The 18,743-nt window shown below is 38.2% G+C and overlaps 1 protein-coding gene across 2 annotated transcripts in view; it reads left to right on the plus strand.

Moving 5' to 3' along the window:
* The first annotated feature begins 19 nt into the window (after positions 1–19).
* TTK (TTK protein kinase) overlaps positions 20–18,743 on the plus strand; it is a 69,454-nt gene continuing 50,730 nt past the window's right edge. Inside the window, exons 1-2 of one of the 2 annotated variants that reach the window (XM_060283545.1) lie at positions 20–219; positions 16,575–16,769. The gene's annotated coding sequence lies outside the window, so the exon portion shown is untranslated. The remainder of the gene's footprint in view (positions 220–16,574; positions 16,770–18,743) is intronic. The other variant, XM_060283546.1, reaches the window with a different exon arrangement.

Here is an 18,743-nt window from a genome sequence, read left to right on the forward strand (position 1 = left end):
TCGTCCTCGCCCTCTACGCATGGTCTGGGTTGCGGGGCACCGCGGCCTCCCCTTGCCACCTCCCCCCGCGGGTCTCCCTGCTCCCCTTCCCCGCCTCCCTCTCCCATCGGGCCCCTGCGGAGGAGTATGACACCTTCCCACGCGTGACCTCGCATCCACCCTGGATGCGCCTTAGGAAACTGGACAGGGAAGAATGGGCGTTTTGTGGGGAAGGCTGAGGTAGGCGACGTGCTTTGGTCCTTACCTGTCATTCACTTCGATTTCCCTTGGGTTCTGTTTCCTTCACCTCCACCTGCACAGACTTGTCACCATGACAAGGGAGATACAGAAGTTATCCCTCTAAATTAGTAAAGGGATGTTTGTCTTCCCAGCTACAGTGATGGAGAATGGACTTTGGGGTCTAATCGTTAGCAAGTTAACAAATAATTTGAATGAATGCTTGTATGTGTTCCGTAGGCCCTTTTAATATACAGAGGTTAGTCAAAGCAATTTAATTGTTAAATAAGGTTCTAATAATTAAATGAGGTCCTGAGGAAAAGAGAGAGGGCCGAGAGAGGCCTTACAATTAGAAAAGTCCGGTTAGACCTGACGGAGTTGTGGTGAGTCTAAAAGCGTAATTGCTCAGGAGACAAAAGACAATCTAGGTGAAAGAGGGAAAAGTATTTTTTTAAGTTGTTTAGATAATAAGAAGATGATGGGAGGTAACAAGATAATCTTACCCCTGAAAAGGAGCAAAACTACATACAGTTCGTAATTTGATAGTTTCTGACAATGAACAAGACCTTTGAGAATAGTCCAATAACCTTTTCACCTACTTGGTATTTAAGCATGTCACCTGCTTTTTGTGTAACCTTTTCTCCAGTTGATTTAGGGTGCTATATTTAAAGGCCATTGAATGCAGTGTTAATTGCTTCTGCTCTTTGACACTGTTAAAATAATCTGAATACTATCTTTTATTATAGTTATTTGATTTATTTCTTTTCCAATTGACCCGTTATATGTTCTTTGATTTTATTTTATATTGGAAGCATCCTAGAGTATAAGAATTATTTGGGGTTCCTTTTTGAGGATCCAACCCAGTGCTATAAATAATATTAATAAGTATTTATGATGATGTCAAAATGATAACATATTTTTTCAGAACATAACAAGGACTATAAGTGGCAGACACTTTAGGGAAAGAAGAGATAACTAAAAGTAACTGATTTATTGTATCGCTCAAGCAACCATAGCCTTCATTAAATGCTCTATTTTTGAAATTAACAAAATAAAATGTAATTTATCAAATATATTTATCAGATTAAAGTTTTTTGGATTGAAATTATGGCTCCTCAAGTCTCAACTGCAATTTATGTGTGTCAGTCTGATCCTAGAAGCTATTAGCTATATTTTTAAAAAAAAAAACCCAGTCAAGTCTCTATATTTGGAGAGTAATAATGTTCAACAATCTACTTATGTACTTTGGTGGTCTAGCAAGGTTCAGATTAGTTTGAACTTCATCTAGAAAATTGATGACTACTTCTGTATTGTGAGATCCTGAATGCTTTCTATGGAGAACAGATCCCCATCCTCTCTCCCATTCACATGCACGAAATCGCAACATCTCGTTTAATACAGTGTGAAATTCTTAAAACCATTTCAGAGAGTATTTCTCCAGTCTCCCTTTTATAGTGAGGCCAACTTAAGTCCCTCTATTCACTAGGGGGCGCCTGTCACATATAAGAAAATCCTAGACAAGTGAAGACAAATATGTCAGGAGTGGCACTTCTGACTCCTTCATGCTCTACTTGGTGCAGTAGTATGCTTGTTTGCATTTATGAGCTGTCCAAACATACACCAAGAACCAGAACCTTAGAACTTACCTGCTCTGGAGCCCTATCACCCAGCACTGAGACTGACAGGCCAGTCCTCAATTCACAAGTGGTTTACAAACACCACTGGCTGACCAAACCCAAAGCCTACCTAATGGGATTGTGCAAAGGGAAGGAGACCTGCTGTCCACTCAGCTAGAGTGACAGCCATCTAACAAAGATCTTGGTGGCATTGTGACAGAACAAAATCAAATACAAGCATCCATGTTATCTGCAAAATTTTAAGAACAGAGTTCTTTGTTGAGGACTGAATAAAAATGCAGTACAGTTACCTACAAAAGCTAAAGAAGAGGATATGATTATAATAAAATGATTTTACATAAAACAGCAAAAAAATTGTGTGTGTGTGTGTAACTCTAAAGGTTTTTTCCTTGTCTTCACCATGAGGCTCACATGAAATAGGTTAAAATTATAACACCCTATTTTACACTGATAACTTCAACTAAATTTCTTTTTTTTTGAATTTATTTTATTTTATTTTTTTGTATAGCAGGTTCTTATTACTTACCTATTTTACACATATTAGTGTATATATGTAAATCCCAATCTCCCAATTCATCCCACCACCACCACCTCCCTCCCTGCTTTCCTCCTTTGGTGTCCATACGTTTGTTCTCTACATTTGTGTCTCTATTTAGCCTTAAAAACTGGTTCTTCTGTACCATTTTTCTAGATTCCACATATATGCATTAATATATGATATTTGTTTTTCTCTTTCTGACTTACTGCACTTTGTATGATAGTTTCTAGGTTCATCCACGTCTCTACAAAATGACCCAATTTCATTCCTTTTTATGGATGAGTAATATTCCACTGTATATATGTACCACATCTTCTTTATCTTTATTGCTTCCATGACCTGGCTATTGTAAATAGTGCTGCAGTGAACACTTGGGTGCACGTGTCTTTTTGAATTATGGTTTTCTCTGGGTATATGCCCAGTAGTGGGATTGCTGGGTCATATGGTAATTCTATTTTTAGTTTTTTAAGGAACCTCCATACTGTTCTCCATACTGGCTGTATCAATTTACATTCCCACCAACAGTGCAAGAGGGTTCCCTTTTCTCCACACCCTCTCCAGCATTGGTTTTTTGTAGATTTTCTGGTGATGCCCATTCTAACTGGTGTGAGGTGATACCTCATTGTAGTTTTGATTTGTATTTCTCTAATAATTAGTGATGTTGAGCAGCTTTTCATGTGCCTCTTGGCCATCTGTATCTCTTCTCTGGAGAAATGTCTATTTAGGCCTTCTGCCCATTTTTGGATTGGGTTGTTTGTTTTTTTAATATTGAGCTGCATGAGCTGTTTATATATTTTGGAGATTAATCCTTTGTCCGTTGATTTGTTTGCAAATGTTTTCTCCCATTCTGAGGGTTGTCTTTTCATCTTGTTTATAGTTTCCTTTGCTGTGCAAAAGCTTTTCTTCATTAGGTCCCATTTGTTTATTTTTGTTTTTATTTCCATTACCCTAGGAAGTGGGTCAGAGAAGACCTTGCTGTGATTTATGTCAAACAGTGTTATTCCTATGTTTTCCTCTAAGAATTCTATGGTGTCAAGTCTTACATTTAGGTCTTTAATCCATTTTGAGTTAGTTTTGTGTATGGTGTTAGAGAGTGTTCTAATTTCATTCTTTTACGTGTAGCTGTCCAGTTTTCACAGCACCACTTATTGAAGAGACTGTCTTTTCTCCATTGTATATCCTTGCCTCCTTTGTCATAGATTAGTTGACCATAGGTGCATAGGTTTATCTCTGGGCTTTCTGTCCTGTTCCATTAATCTATATTTCTGGTTTTGTTCCCATACCATATTGTCTTGATGACTGTAGCTTTGTAGTATAGTCTGAAGTCAGGGAGTCTAATTCCTCCAGCTCTGTTTTTTTTCCCTCAAGATTGCTTTGGCTATTTGGGGTCTTTTGTGTCTCCATACAAATTTTAAGATTTTTTGTTCTAGTTCTGTAAAAAAATGCCATTGGTAATTTGATAGGGATTGCATTGAGTCTGTAGATTGCTTTGGGTAGTATAGTCATTTTCACAATATTGATTCTTCCAATCCAAGAACATGGTAAATCTCTCCATCTCTTTGTGTCATCTTTAATTCCTTTCATCAATGTCTTATAGTTTTCTGAGTACAGGTCTTTTACCTCCTTAGGTAGGTTTATTCCTAGGTATTTTATTCTTTTTGTTGCAGTGGTGAATGGGATTGTTTCCTTAATTTCTCTTTTTGATCTTTCGTTATCAGTGTATAGGAATGCAAGACATTTCTGTGCATTCATTTTGTATCCTGCTACTTTACCAAATTCATTGATTGCCTCTAGTAGTTTTCTGGTGGCATCTCTAGGATTCTCTATGTATAGTATCCTGTCATCTGTAAACAGTGACAGTTTTACTTCTTCTTTTCCAATTTGTATTCCTTTTATTTCTTTTTCTTCTCTGATTGCCATGGCTAGGACTTCCAAAACTATGTTGAATAATAGTGGCGAGAGTGGACATCCTTGTCTTGTTCCTGATCTTAGAGGAAATGCTTTCAGTTTTTCACCATTGAGAATGATGTTTGTTGTGGGTTTGTCATATATGGCCTTTATTATGTTGAGGTAGGTTCCCTCTTTGCCCACTTTCTGGGGAGTTTTTATCATAAATGGGTGTTGACTTTTGTCAAAAGCTTTTTCTGCATCTATTGAGATGATCATATGGTTTTTTATTCTTCAATTTGTTAATATGGTGTATCACTTTGATTGATTTGCATATATGGGTGAATCCTTGCATTCCTGCGATAAATCCCACCTGACATGGTGTATGATCCTTTTAATGTGTTGTTGGATTCTGTTTGCTATTATTTTGTTGAGGATTTTTGCATCTATATTCATCAGTGATATTGGTCGGTAATTTTCCTTTTTTGTAGTATCTTTGTCTGGTTTGGGTATCAGGGTGATGGTGGCGTCGTAGAATGAATTTGGTAGTGTTCCTCCCTCTACAATTTTTTGGAAGAGTTTGAGAGGAATGGGTGTTAGCTCTTCTCTAAATGTTTGGTAGAATTCACCTGTGAAACAATCTGGTCCTGGACTTTGGTTTGTTGGAAGATTTTTAATCACAATTTCAATTGCATTACTTATGATTGGTCTGCTCATATTTTCTATTTCTTCCTCGTTCAGTCTTGGAAGTTTATACCTTTCTAAGAATTTGTCCATTTCTTCCAGGTTGTCCATTTTATTGGCACAGAGTTGCTTCTAGTAGTCTCTTACAATGCTTTGTATTTCTGCAGTGTCTGTTGTCACTTCTCCTTTTTCATTTCTAATTTTATTCGAGTCCTCTCCCTCTTTTTCTTGATGAGTCTGGCTAAAGGTTTACCAATTTTGTTTACCTTCGCAAAGAACCAGCTTTTAGTTTTATTGACCTTTGCTATTGTTTTCTTTGTTTCTATTTCATTTATTTCTGCTCTGATCTTTATAATTTCTTTTCTTCTACTAACTTTGGGTTTTGTTTGTTCTTCTTTCTCCAGTTCCTTTAGGCATAAGGTTAGATTATTTATTTGAGATTTTTCTTCTTTCTTGAGGTAGGATTGTATTGCTATAAACTTCCCTCTTAGAACCCCTTTTGCTGCATTCCATAGGTTTTGGATCATCGTGTTTTCATTGTCATTTGTCTCTAGGTAGTTTTTTTTTTTAAATAAATTTATTTTATTTATTTATTTTTGGCGGCATTGGATCTTCGTTGCTGTGGGCAGGCTTTCTCTAGTTGCAGCGAGTGGGGGCTACTCTTCGTTGTGGTGCGCTAGCTTCTTATTGCAGTGGCTTCTCTTGTTGTGGAGCATGGGCTGTAGGCGCGCAGGCTTCAGTAGTTGTGGCTCGCGGACTTTAGAGCACAGGCTCAGTGGTTGTGACGCCTGGGCTTAACTGCTGCACGGCATGTGGAATCTTCCTGATCCAGGGCTCGAACCCGTGTCCCCTGCCTTGGCAGGCAAATTCTTAACCACTGTGCCACCAGGGAAATCCCTAGGTAGTTTTTTATTTCCTCTTGATTTCTTCAGTGATCTCTTGGTTATTCAGTAATGTATTGTTTAGCCTCCATCTTTTTGTGTTTTATAAGTTTTTTTCCCTGTAATTGATTTCTAATCTCATGGTATTGTGGTCAGAAAAGATGCTTGATATGATTTCAGTTTTCTTAAATTTACTGAGGCTTGATTTGTGACCCAAGATGTGATCTATCCTGGAGAATGTTCCATGTGCACTTCAGAAGAAAGTGTAATCTGCTCTTTTCAGATGGAATGTCCTATAAATATCAATTAAATCTATCTGGTCTATTGTGTCATTTAAAGTTTGTGTTTCCTTATTAATTTTCCGTCTGGATGATCTGTCCATTGGTGTAAGTGAGGTGTTAAAATCCCCCAGTATTATCATGTTACTGTCAATTTCCTCTTTTAGAGCTGTTAGCATTTGCCTTATGTATTGAGATGCTCCTATGTTGGGTGCATATATATTTATAATTGTTATACCTTCTTCTTGGATTGATCCCTTGGTCATTATGTAGTGTCCTTCCTTGTCTCTTGTAACATTCTTTACTTTAAAGTCTATTTATCTGATATGAGTATTGCTACTCCAGCTTTCTTTTGATTTCCAGTTGCATGGAATATCTTTTTCCATCCCCTCACTTTCAGTCTGTATGTGTCCCTAGGTCTGAAGTGGATCTCTTGTAGGCAGCATATATACCGGTCTTGTTTTTGTACCCATTCAGCAAGCCTGTGTCTTTTGGTTGGAGCATTTAATCCATTCACATTTAAGGTAATTATCGATACGTATGTTCCTATTACCATTTTCTTAATTGTTTTGGGTTGTTTTTGTAGGCCCTTTTCTTCTTTTGTGTTTCCCATTTAGAGAAGTTCCTTTAGCATTTGCTATAGAGCTGGTTTGGTGGTGCTGAATTCTCTTAGATTTTGCTTGTCTGTAAAGCTTTTGATTTCTCCATCAAATCTGAATGAGATCCTTGCCAGGTAGAGTAATCTTGGTTGTAGGTTTTTCCCTTTCATCACTTTAAATATATTGTGCCACTCCCTTCTGGTTTGTAGAGTTTCCACTGAGAAATCAGCTGTTAACCTTATGGGAGTTCCCTTGTATGTTTTTTATCATTTTTCCCTTGTTGCTTTTAATAATTTTTCTTTGTCTTTAATTTCTCTCTATTCAATTACTATGTTTCTTGGCATTTTTATCCTTGGATTTATCCTGCCTTGGACTCTCTGTGCTTCCTGGACTTGGGTGGGTATTTCCTTTCCCATATTAGGAAAGTTTTAGACTATTATCTCTTCAATCATTTTCTCGGGTCATTTCTCTCTCTCTTCTCTCCTTATGGGACCCCTACAATGCAAATGTTCGTGCATTTAATGTTGTCCCAGAGGTCTCTTAAGCTGTCTTCATTTCTTTTCATTCTTTTTTCTTTATTCTGTCCTGTGACAGTGATTTCTACCATTCTGTCTTCCAGGTCACTTATCCGTTCTTCTGCCTCAGTTATTCTGCTATTGATTTCCTCTAGTGTATCTTTCATTTCAGTTATTGTATTGTTCATCTCTGTTTGTACTTTAATTCTTCTAGGTCTTTGTTGAACATTTGTTGTGTCTTCTCGATATTTGCCAACATTCTTTTTCTGAGGTCCTTTATCAACTTTACTATCATTAGTCTGAATGCTTTATCTGGAAGGTTCCTATCTCCACTTCATTTCATTGTTTTTCTGGGGTTTTATCTTGTTCCTTCATCTGGTACATAGACCTCTGCCTTTTCATCTTGTCTTTCTGTGAATGTGGTTTTTGTTCCACAGGCTGCAGGATTGTAGGTCTTGCTTCTGCCGTCTGCCCTCTGGTGGATGAGGCTAAGAGGCTTGTGCAAGTTTCCTGATGGGAGGGACTGGTGGTGGGTAGAGCTGGGTGTTGCTCTGGTGGGCAGAGCTCAGTAAAACTTTAATCTGCTTGTCTGATGCTGTGTGGGGCTGAGTTCCCTCCCTGTTGGTTGTTTGGCCTGAGATGACCCAACACTGGAGCCTACCCAGGCTCTTTGATGGGGCTAATGGTGGAATCTGGGAGGGCTCACGCCAAGGAGTACATCCCAGTACTTCTGCTGCCAGTGTCCTTGTCCCTGTGGTGAGCCACAGCCACCCCCCGCCTCTGCAGGAGACCCTCCAACACTAGCAGTAGGTCTGGTTCAGTCTCCTATGGGGTCACTGCTCCTTCCCCTGGGTCCTGATGCACACACTACTTTGTGTGTGCCCTCCAAGAGTAGAGTCTCTGTTTCCCCCAGTCCTGTCGAAGTCCTGCAATCAAATCCTACTAGCCTTCAAAGTCTGATTCTCTGGGAATTCCTCCTCCCTTTGCTGGACCCCCAGGTTGGGAAGCCTGACGTGGGGCTCAGAACCTTCATGCCCGTGGGTGGTCTTTTGTGGTATAATTGTTCTCCAGTTTGTGAGTCACCCACCCAGCAGTTACGGGATTTGATTTTATTGTGATTGCGCCCCTCCTACCATCTCACTGTGGCTTCCCCTTTATCTTTGGATGTGGGGTATCCTTTTTGGTGAGTTCCAGTATCTTCCTGTTGATGATTGTTCAGCAGTTAGTTGTGATTCCTGTGCTCTCGCAAGAGGGAGTGAGCGCACATCCTTCTATTCTGCCATCTTGCAAATGTCTTACAGCCCATACAGAGTTAACAACATAAATCAAGCTATCAATTTTTTTCCTAGTGTTTCAACCTTTCCATGTTGTCAATATCATCAGCTACCTGTGCTTTCAAGGTGAACCTAGGAATCTGTTGAATCAGAAGTGAAAGGGAGGGCTTCCCTGGTGGCACAGTGGTTAAGAATCCGCCTGCCAATGCAGGGGACACAGTTTCAAGACCTAGTCCAGGAAGATCCCGCATGCCGCGGAGAAGCTAAACCTGTGCGGCACAGCTACTGAGCCTGTGCCCTAGAGCCCATGAGCCACAACTACTGAGCCCGCGTGCTACAACTACTGAAGCCCACGCACCTAGAGCCTGTGCTCAGCAGCAAGAGAAGCCACCGCTATGAGAAGCCTGCGCACTACAACGAAGAGTAGCCCCCATTTGCCACAAGTAGAGAAGGCTTGTGCACAGCAACGAAGACCCAATGCAGCCAAAAATAAATATTTATGTATTTATTTAAAAAAATAGGTACAAGGAAGTAGTCTGATAAAGAAGAGCTATAGAGAGAACTTAAATCTTACAGAAGTGAATTTTGCCAAGTGGATAATACTTACAGAAAATGCAGAAAATCAATGGTAATAGTAATTGCTGTCTATTAGTTCCAGTCTTCTGTTTAATTCCACTCACCATTTTGCCCTTACTCCAAAAAGGTTAAAAATATGTAGTACCCATGACATAATACAGGTTCTTAACTAGTTTGGAAGTACAATCTTTGCCTTAATGCATACTTCATTTAAAAATTTTAAGATATTTACTTTTTTGTTATCTCATATACAATTATTTTTATTATATTAAGTGGATATAGATTCTCCTGATAATTCATGAGTATTGAAAAAGTAACAAATAATACAGTGAAGTGAAAATCCCCCATAACCTCATCTCACTTAATTTTTCCAGATTTTTATATGCCAATATAAGCTCTCTTTGCTTTACACAAATGTTTATTTATTTTAATGTTATTCTATAATCTGCTTTCTAAAAACTTAACAATACATCAGGAGCACTTTTCTATGTAAAAATACTGACTACTTAATATTCCATTATATGGATATTCCATAATTTATTTAGCCACAATTTAGCTTGTTTCCAATTTAAGCTATTATATCAATTTAACTATTAGTACCCCAGTATACACAATTTTGTGAATTTGTCTAATTAAATTCTTAGCATAAATTTCTACAAGGGAAATTTCTGGGTCAGGAAGCTTTAACTTAAAATTTTTGGTACATGATTGGTTACATCATCCAGAAATACATCAATTCACAATTCCAACAAAATCTATGAAAGTGTGCTCATTTCTTTACACCCCATTCTTCTTACTGAATTTAATTATGCTTTATAATCATTACGGATCAGATAGGCAGATAACGATATTTATTTTTGCTTAACAGTTTATCATGTTTTTTGGCATTTTAGCTTCTTTCTTTTGAGAATTGCCTGCCTGTATTCGTTGCACACATTCTATTAGTTGTATCTATTTTTCTTACAGATTCATAAGGGATTTTACATAATAAAGTTATTAACAGTTTGCTATATATGTTACAAATGTATTTTTCCAGTTTATTTGTGTTTTACTGGATTTATGATAATAATTTTTAACTGGGCATATTGGAGGCTGGGGTTAGGTTAGCCTCACTCATCACCATCTCTGCCAGAATTACGTGTCAGAATGGTCTTTTTCAAACTCTGTAACCTCTGGCAGTTCTGATCTACACTTCTAGGAGCATATGCTATCCATTCCCAAGAATCTCAACTACAAATATCTTGCATTGGGTATTCATTATTTTGAGGTCCCCAGTATGTACACCCAGTCTAGACTCTTTCTGTTTTATAGATCCATGCCATTGGTCCAACCTCTCTTCACATAGCCATACTTCAAGGCCAAGTTGTGCATTCAATGGCGTAGTGATGAGTGCCAAACCATGGTATCACTCCCAGTTCTTCCTGGCTTGGTTACACACAAAAAAGTTCTATCACGCTCAGTTGAGTATTTCTGGGTTTCCAGTTCCTTCATGTACTACATCCTATAATATCTCCATCTTCACCAGTGATATCAACCTTGACCAAGAAATCTGATAATAAATGGAAAGTGTTAAGGAGAACAACTCTTCACCCTGCTCTTATCCTCCCGTTACTGAAGGTCACTCTAATTTCATGTCATTGTCATCATAGAAGACAAAAGGGACCCCTGAGAGAAAACTAATTCACGTGACAAAGAAAGAAACTGGCTGTATTTCAAGGACTTAGTAAAAAGCCTGACTCTTGGTTCCAGGCCAGCATTTAGCTGACTCCAAGAGCCGTCTTTCACCAGCCATCCTGATATTCTGGGGATGCCTTCAGGGAAATGGCCATTTGTAATTAAATTTAAAGAAAGTTGCTAGTAATGAACTGCAGTGTTTGGGGCCCAGCAGCTGTGAGTGGGACACTCACGTGAGATGAACAACTACACAAAAATGAATGACCTCCCTCAGATCTTGGAGAAACAGCCTTGACCCTGAAGAATCCATGGATGAAACTAAAAGGAAATAACTTAAGTGAAGTCTTGGCTTCTATACCATCATTTATATCTGGTCCCCTTTCTCATTCTTCTTCTCCAGCTCCTCTTATTTCTGACCCTTGAATGTCAGAATTCTTTCTGGTTGCTTTCTAGTCTTTTTCTTATATTATACGTCTTGCTTGAATTATGTGATCCATCCTCATGCCATTGGTTGCCATCTATTTGTAACTCCCAAGTGTGTATCTCCAGCTTACATCCTTCTTTCAAGCTCGTATATCTCACAGCTTGTGTGGTATTTTGTCTTTGATGGGCCTCAGGCATCTGAATCTGAGATCTTAGAACATATTCTCCCCACAATTGTTCTTCCTTCATATTCTTCCATTACTACATGTGCCCCAAGCCATCACTGACACTTTATCCTCCCTTACCACCCACATCCAATCCATGACCAACTCCTATCAATTCTCCTGCAAAACATATCTTGGGGGTTTCCCTGGTAGCACAGTGGTTAAGAATCTGCCTACCAATGCAGGAGACATGGGTTCAAGCCCTGGTGCAGGAAGATCCCACGTGCTGGGGAGGAAGTAAGCCCGTGTGCCACAACTACTGAGCCTGCGCTCTAGAGCCTGTGAACCACAACTACTGAGCCCACGAGCCACAACTACTGAAGTCCACATGCCTAGAGGTCGAAACAAGAGAAGCGACCGTAGTGAGAGGCCCGTGCACCGCAACGAAGAGTAGCCCCCGCTCGCCGCAACTAGAGAAAGCCCGCAGGCAGCAATGAAGACCCAACGCAGCCAAAAATAAATAAATAAATACATAAATAAATTTATTTTAAAAAATATATCTTGACGCCTTCCACTTCTCTCAGCTCCACTGCATACACTTTAACTTAAGCCTGCATCACCTTCTCACCGTAATCACCTCAACCACCCCTTAACTGGTCTCTCTGCACCCATTTCTTTCCTCCACACACAGCTTAAGTACTCTTTTAAAATTGCCCATCAGGTCATGGCAAATGATATATCTGATAAGGAGTTGGTAACCAAAATATACAAAGAACTCAGTATCAAAAAAAAAAAAAAACACCAACCTGACTAAGAAATGAGCAGAGGACCTGAATAGACATTTTTTCCAAAGAAGACATACCAATGGCTAACAAACACATGAAAAGATGCTCAACATACTATCATCAGGGAAATGCAAATGAAAACCACAATGAGATATCACCTTACACCTGTGAGAATGGCTATTATAAAAAAGACAAGAAATAACAAGTGTTGGTGAGGATGTGAAGAAAAGGGAACATTTGTGCACTGTTGATGGGAATGTAAATTGGTACGACCACTGTGGAAAACAGAATGGAGGTTCTTCAAAAAATTCAAAATAGAACTGCCATGTGACCCAGCAGTCCCACTTCTGGGTATTTTTCTGAAGAAAATAAAACACTAGTTTTATTGCAGCATTATTTACAATAGCCAAGATATTGAAGCAACCTAAATACCATCAATAGATGAATGGATAAAGAAGATGTGGTGTATATATATGTGTATATATATATATATACACATATATATACATATATATATATGGATTTATTACTCAGCCATAAAAAAGAATGAAATCTTGACATTTGTGACAACATGGATGGACCTAGAGTGTATTATGCTAAGTGAAATAAGTCAGATGGAGAAAGACAAATTCCATATGATTTCACTTATATGTGGAATATAAAAAACAAAATAAATGAACAAACATAATAAAACAGAAACAAAGTCATACATACAGAGAACAAACAGGTGGTTGCCAGAAGGGAGAGGCATGGGGGGATGAGTGAAACAGGTGAGGGAGATAAATTTCTGGTTACAAAAAAAATGAGTCACAGGATGAAATATACAGCATAGGGAATACAGTCATTAATATTGTAACAGCTTCGTATGGTGACAGATGGTAACTAGGCATCCTGGTGATCATTTTGTAATGTATAGATGTATCGAATCACTATGTTGTGCAGCATAATTGTAGGTCAATTATACTTCAATTTTTTAAAAAGACCTAGAATAGTTAACACAATACTGAAAAAGAACTAAATTGGGGAACTTACACTGCTTGATTTCAGGACTTGCTGTAAAGCTACAGTAATCAGGACAGTGTGATGTTGCAGAAAGGATGAACACACAGTAAAATAGAAAAATTATAGAGCCCAGAAATAGACCCACACATATATAGTCAACTGATCTTTGACAAAGGTACACAGGCAATTCAATGGAAAAGGGGTAGTCTTTTCAACAAATTGTTCTGGAAAAAATTGTATGTCCATATACAAAACAAAACAAAAACCTAGACAGAGACCATGTATCTTTCACCATGATTAACTCAAATTGGATCACAGGCCTAAATGTAAAATGCAAAATAATAGAACTTCTAGATGAAAACATAGGATAAAATCTAGGTGATCTTGGTTTTGGTGATGAGTTCTTAGATACAACACCAAAGTCACGATTCATGAAAAAAGAATTGATAAGTCATTAAAATTAAAAACTTCTGCTCTGTTAAAGACTGTTTAGAAAATAAAAAAACAAGCCACAGACTTAGAGAAAATATTTGCAAAACATTTTTCTGATAAAGACTTGTATCTAAAATATACAAAGAAGTCTTAGGATTCAACAATGATAAAAAAAAAAACTCAGTTTAAAAATAAACAAGAGATCTGGACACCTCACCAAAGAAAATATACAGATGGGAAATAAACAGAAACAGACTCACAGACTTAAAGAATGAACTTATGGTTACACAGGGGTGGGGGAAAGGTGAGGGAAAGGGGTAGTTAGGGAGTTTGGGATTGATATCTACACATTGCTATATGTAAAACGGATAACCGACAAGGACCTACTGTATAGCACAGGAAACTCTGATCAATATTATGTAACAACCTAAATGGGAAAATAATATGAAAAAGAATAGATACATGTATATGTATAAATGAATCACTTTGCTGTACACCTGAAGCTATCACAACACTGTTGATCAACTATACTCCAATATAAAATAAAAAGTTAAAAAAAATAAAAAATAAACATGCAAGAGGTTCAATGTCATGTATCATTAGAGAACAACAAATTAAAACAACAAGATACCACTACATGCCTATTAGAATGGCTAAATTAAAAATAAAAACAAATTTTAAAAACCTTGACAATACCAGTTGCTGGTGAAGTTACAGGTCAGCAGGAACTCTCATTTACTGATAGCAGAAATGCAAAATGGTACAGCCACTTTGGAAAGCAGTTCAGCAGTTTCTTACAATGCTAAACATAGCCTTACCATACAACCCAGAAATTGTACTCATGGATATTTGCTCAACAAATCTGAAAACTTATGTCTACACAAAAAGCTGCACATGGATATGTATAGCAGCTTTTTCATAATCACCAAACGTTGAAAGCAACCAATCTGCTCTTCAATAGATGAATGGATACAGAAATTGTGGTGATCCATACAATGGAATATTATTCAGCAATACAAAGAAATAAGCTAGCAAGCCATGAAAGACATGAATGAAACTGAAATGTATATTGCTAAGTGAAAGAAACTAGTGTGAAAGGCTACATACTATATGATTCCAATTATTTGATATTTCTGAAAAGGTAAAGCTATAGAGATAGTAAAAAGATCTGTGGTTTCCAGGGGCTTAGGGAGATGGGAAGAGGTTGCATATGTCTAGTACGGGAAATTTTGCAGGGTGATGTAACTATTCTGTATGACAGTTGTAATAGTAGATAAACAGCACTAAGCATTTTTCACAATCCATAGACCTTTTCTGCAAAGAGTGAGCCTTAACATATGAAATTTTTTTATCCATTTAGGAGGTTGGGGAATACCAGGATGGAATACAGACTGTGACAAAAGAATCCAATTGTATTATAAAATGTATTTAAGAAGGTCAGGGTGAAATTTGCTGACCTAGTAGATTTGGAAATGAGTAGAGTCTGTAAGACTAAAGGCAAAAGGGACCGCACATGGGCAATGTACTCTAGTTTATAAGGTTGTTTCCCACAGGCGTACAAGTCAACAATTCTGATATTGTTCTATGAATCTGCTGGAACTGAACAATTAAGTAACTGGATGGTTGGCAAATGGTATGAGCCAGGTTTCTCACTGTTGAAGTGAAAGTTTATAGGTAAGCAACAAAAGGAGGCTAGAGTAATCCATGTGGCAATAGATCAGAGTTGGAGACACAAGTATAATGTCATGTTTAGGTTAATTTAGATACAGATGGTTCCATATAGATATGTGTATATACACAGGTTAGTATATGCACACATATGTCTTCGATCTGTCAGCTGAGAGGGTTTAGAAGCATAGACACCCTACTGGCAACAAGCACACTTAGTACCCAGATTTTGGTTTCTAACACTATTCTCCAACCAAAGTAAACAAGGGATCCTTGGAAAAATGACTGATTCTAGGACTGGGGCAGGAAAGTATAAGAGGATCCCAGAACATCTTTTAGTACCAAGAAGTAAAAAAGTGCTCAAAGAAAAAACCTGCAAATTGGTGTAGGTTATGGAGAAGGGACACAGGAAACAACTGGAAAAGCTCCAGTGCCCAGAGCTGGAACACTTTGAGCAAAAAAATAAAGTGGTATCGAACTGTAACCCGAAGTGTAAAATAATATCCATGAGTCCATATGGATAGAAATAAGTGATTGAATGAATGAATACATGGGGAAGAAGAGATAAGTATCTCTTGCAGAAGAATTCTAAATAATTAGGTAGCTACTCCACGCTCAAGGGGGTGGGGCATAACAGCCTGCTCCCTAAGTAAGGGCTGCATGTAGTGACTTCTTTCCAAAGAGTACAATGTGGAATGGGAAGGAAAACAGTAACTTTAGGGTGGATAAATCTGACAAACACTACCTCAGCCAGGTGATCAAGGTCAACAGCAATGGTGATAAGAAATATTGATAATATGTACCCTTGCTCTGATGTGATAAAGGTGGCATTTTACCTCCGTGGTCTTTCTCCCCCAAACCCATAACCCCAGCCTAATCATGTGAAAAACATTAGATGGTTTCCAGTTGAGGAATATTCTACAAAATATCTAAGTAGTTCTCCGCAAAACTAAGTTCATCAAAAGCAAGGAAAGTCTGATAAACTGTCATAACCAAGAGGAGCCTGAAGACACATGAAAACTGAAAGTAATGTAGTATCCTGGATGGGGTCCTGGAATGGAAAAAAACACTAGGTAAAAACTAAGGAAGTCTGAATAAACTACTGACTCAATATTGGTTTAATAATTGTGACAAATGTGCCATATGAATGTAAGATATTCATAATAAGGGAAAATGTGTGGAATACATGGGAACCCTGTATTTTGCAATTTTCATTTAAATTCAAACTGTTCTAAAGAATAAAGATTATTTTTAAAATCATAAATAAAATGTGAAAAATAATTATAGACTTTTGCAATAATTTCAATCATATGGTATATCTTTTTTTTTTTTTTTTTGCAGTATGCGGACCTCTCACTGTTGTGGCTTCTCCCGTTGCGGAGCACAGGCTCTGGACATGCACACTCAGCGGCCATGGCTCACGGGCCCAGCCGCTCCGCGGCATGTGGGATCTTTCCAGACCGGGGCACGAACCCGTGTCCCCTGCATCGACAGGTGGACTCTCAACCACTGCGCCACCCAGGGAAGCCCCATATGGTATATCTTAAAGAAATAACTACCAAATGTATCTTATGGTAAAATAGGTTGAATAGTACCTAAGCATAAGCATGTTGTGAAATTTAAATGAGGTCAACCATGTAAAGTAGTATGACTAGTCAGTGAATGTTGTTTGCTACTGTTCTTGTTATTACGGAAGCTGACTCTGACTCAGGTTCAATCCTCAAAGAATCAGCAGTGCAGTAGAGAGACAAGTAAGAAGATGAGTGTAATAAAGGGTAATAAGTGATGACAAATGAGTCTTCCTTTACTAACTATGTGACCTTGTAATCTGAGTTAATCTCCCTTACTAACTATGTGACCTTGTAATCTGAGTTAATCTCCCTTACTAACTATGTGACCTTGTAATCTGAGTTAATCTCCCTTACTAACTATGTGACCTTGTAATCTGAGTTAATCTCAGTGCCTCAGCCTCTGGCACCCAACAAATATAGCAATAATAATGATACTAATCTCAACAATACCATTGATGACAAATTACAACAGAAGTATGATGGGGTGCCATGGAAACAGTAGTATCTCCTAACCTAGACTGGGGATGTCAGTGGCTTACTAGAAAAGGTAATAGCTAAGATATATGTCATGAATACATGTTAACTAATTCATGTATTCATTCAACAAACATTCAATGAGTTTCTACTTTGTTTATCAGGCACTCTCCCATCATTTTTTGAGAAACACATCAAGAGTGATTTCCCCATCACATTTCAGCCTTCTAATAATTTTTATTTTTCTTTTAAATAATTGACATTAGTCAATTTCATATCTGGAGCTAACAGGCATTCTTTAAAGAAAAATGTCTTTGTAAATTGGACACTGTTGTCCAGAACATATATAGAATTAAATTGCAGGGGGTTGGCAGTAAATAGGGCCTAAACGGTCATAAAAGTAACCCAAGTTTTAAAGTCAAGCTAGAAAGTGAAAGGAATATTATGCTCTCATGCCCTACTGAGAAGATCATTTTACCAATAAACTAAATCAAGTCTGTAAGTAATAAGGTCTATCTGGTAGAGCTGGTCTGCAAACTCACAAATTTTAATTGTCAAAGATGAATTAGATTCAGCAACATTTTTTAAAAATAGATTCAGCAACATTTTTTAAAAATTTTATTTATTTATTTTTGTCTGCACTGGGTCTTCGTTGCTGCGCACAGGCTTTCTCTAATTGTGGCAAGTGGGAGCTACTCTTCGTTGTGGTGCAGGGTCTTCTCATTGCGGTGGCTTCTCTTGTTGTGGAGCTTGGGCTCTAGGTGCACAGGCTTAGTAGTTGTGGCGCACGGGCTTAGTTGTTCCGCAGCACATGGGATCTTCCTGGACCAGGATCGAACCCGTGTTCCCTGCATTGCCAGGCAGATTCCTAACCATTGTGCCAGCAGGGAAGCCCTCGGCAACGTTTCTTATATCACTAGTAAGATTTTGGTCCAGAATCATACAAAAGATGTCCAAATAAAGGATGATATATGAATTAGTGTTGGCACAAAATCCTCAAAACTGTGAAATACCTGGTTTCTTGGTAAGTCTGTGGTGGCATGCATTCATTTGTTCTTTTTTGATCTAGAATAAGTAAGAATAAGACCAAAGGAAAACAACATAGTTTGAGCACATTTTATTAGATCCTAACTAGTAGGTTGCTTATTTTACTGATAGAATTTTCCTTTGGCACTTTGTCTGCAACAGATCATAGATTTTTTTAAAAATTTAATTTAATTTAATTTAATTTATTTATTTATTTTTTTTTTTGCGGTACGCGGGCTTCTCACTGTTGAGGCCTCTCCCGTTGCGGAGCACAGGCTCCGGACGCGCAGGCTCAGCGGCCATGGCTCACGGGCCCAGCCGCTCCGCGGCATGTGGCATCTTTCTGGGCTGGGGCATGAACCCGTGTCCCCTGCATCGGCAGGCGGACTCTCAACCGCTGCGCCACCAGGGAAGCCCCAGATCATAGATTTTTAAGAGC

Source organism: Globicephala melas, chromosome 14, assembly GCF_963455315.2.
Source record: "Globicephala melas chromosome 14, mGloMel1.2, whole genome shotgun sequence".
Taxonomy (NCBI): domain Eukaryota; kingdom Metazoa; phylum Chordata; class Mammalia; order Artiodactyla; family Delphinidae; genus Globicephala; species Globicephala melas.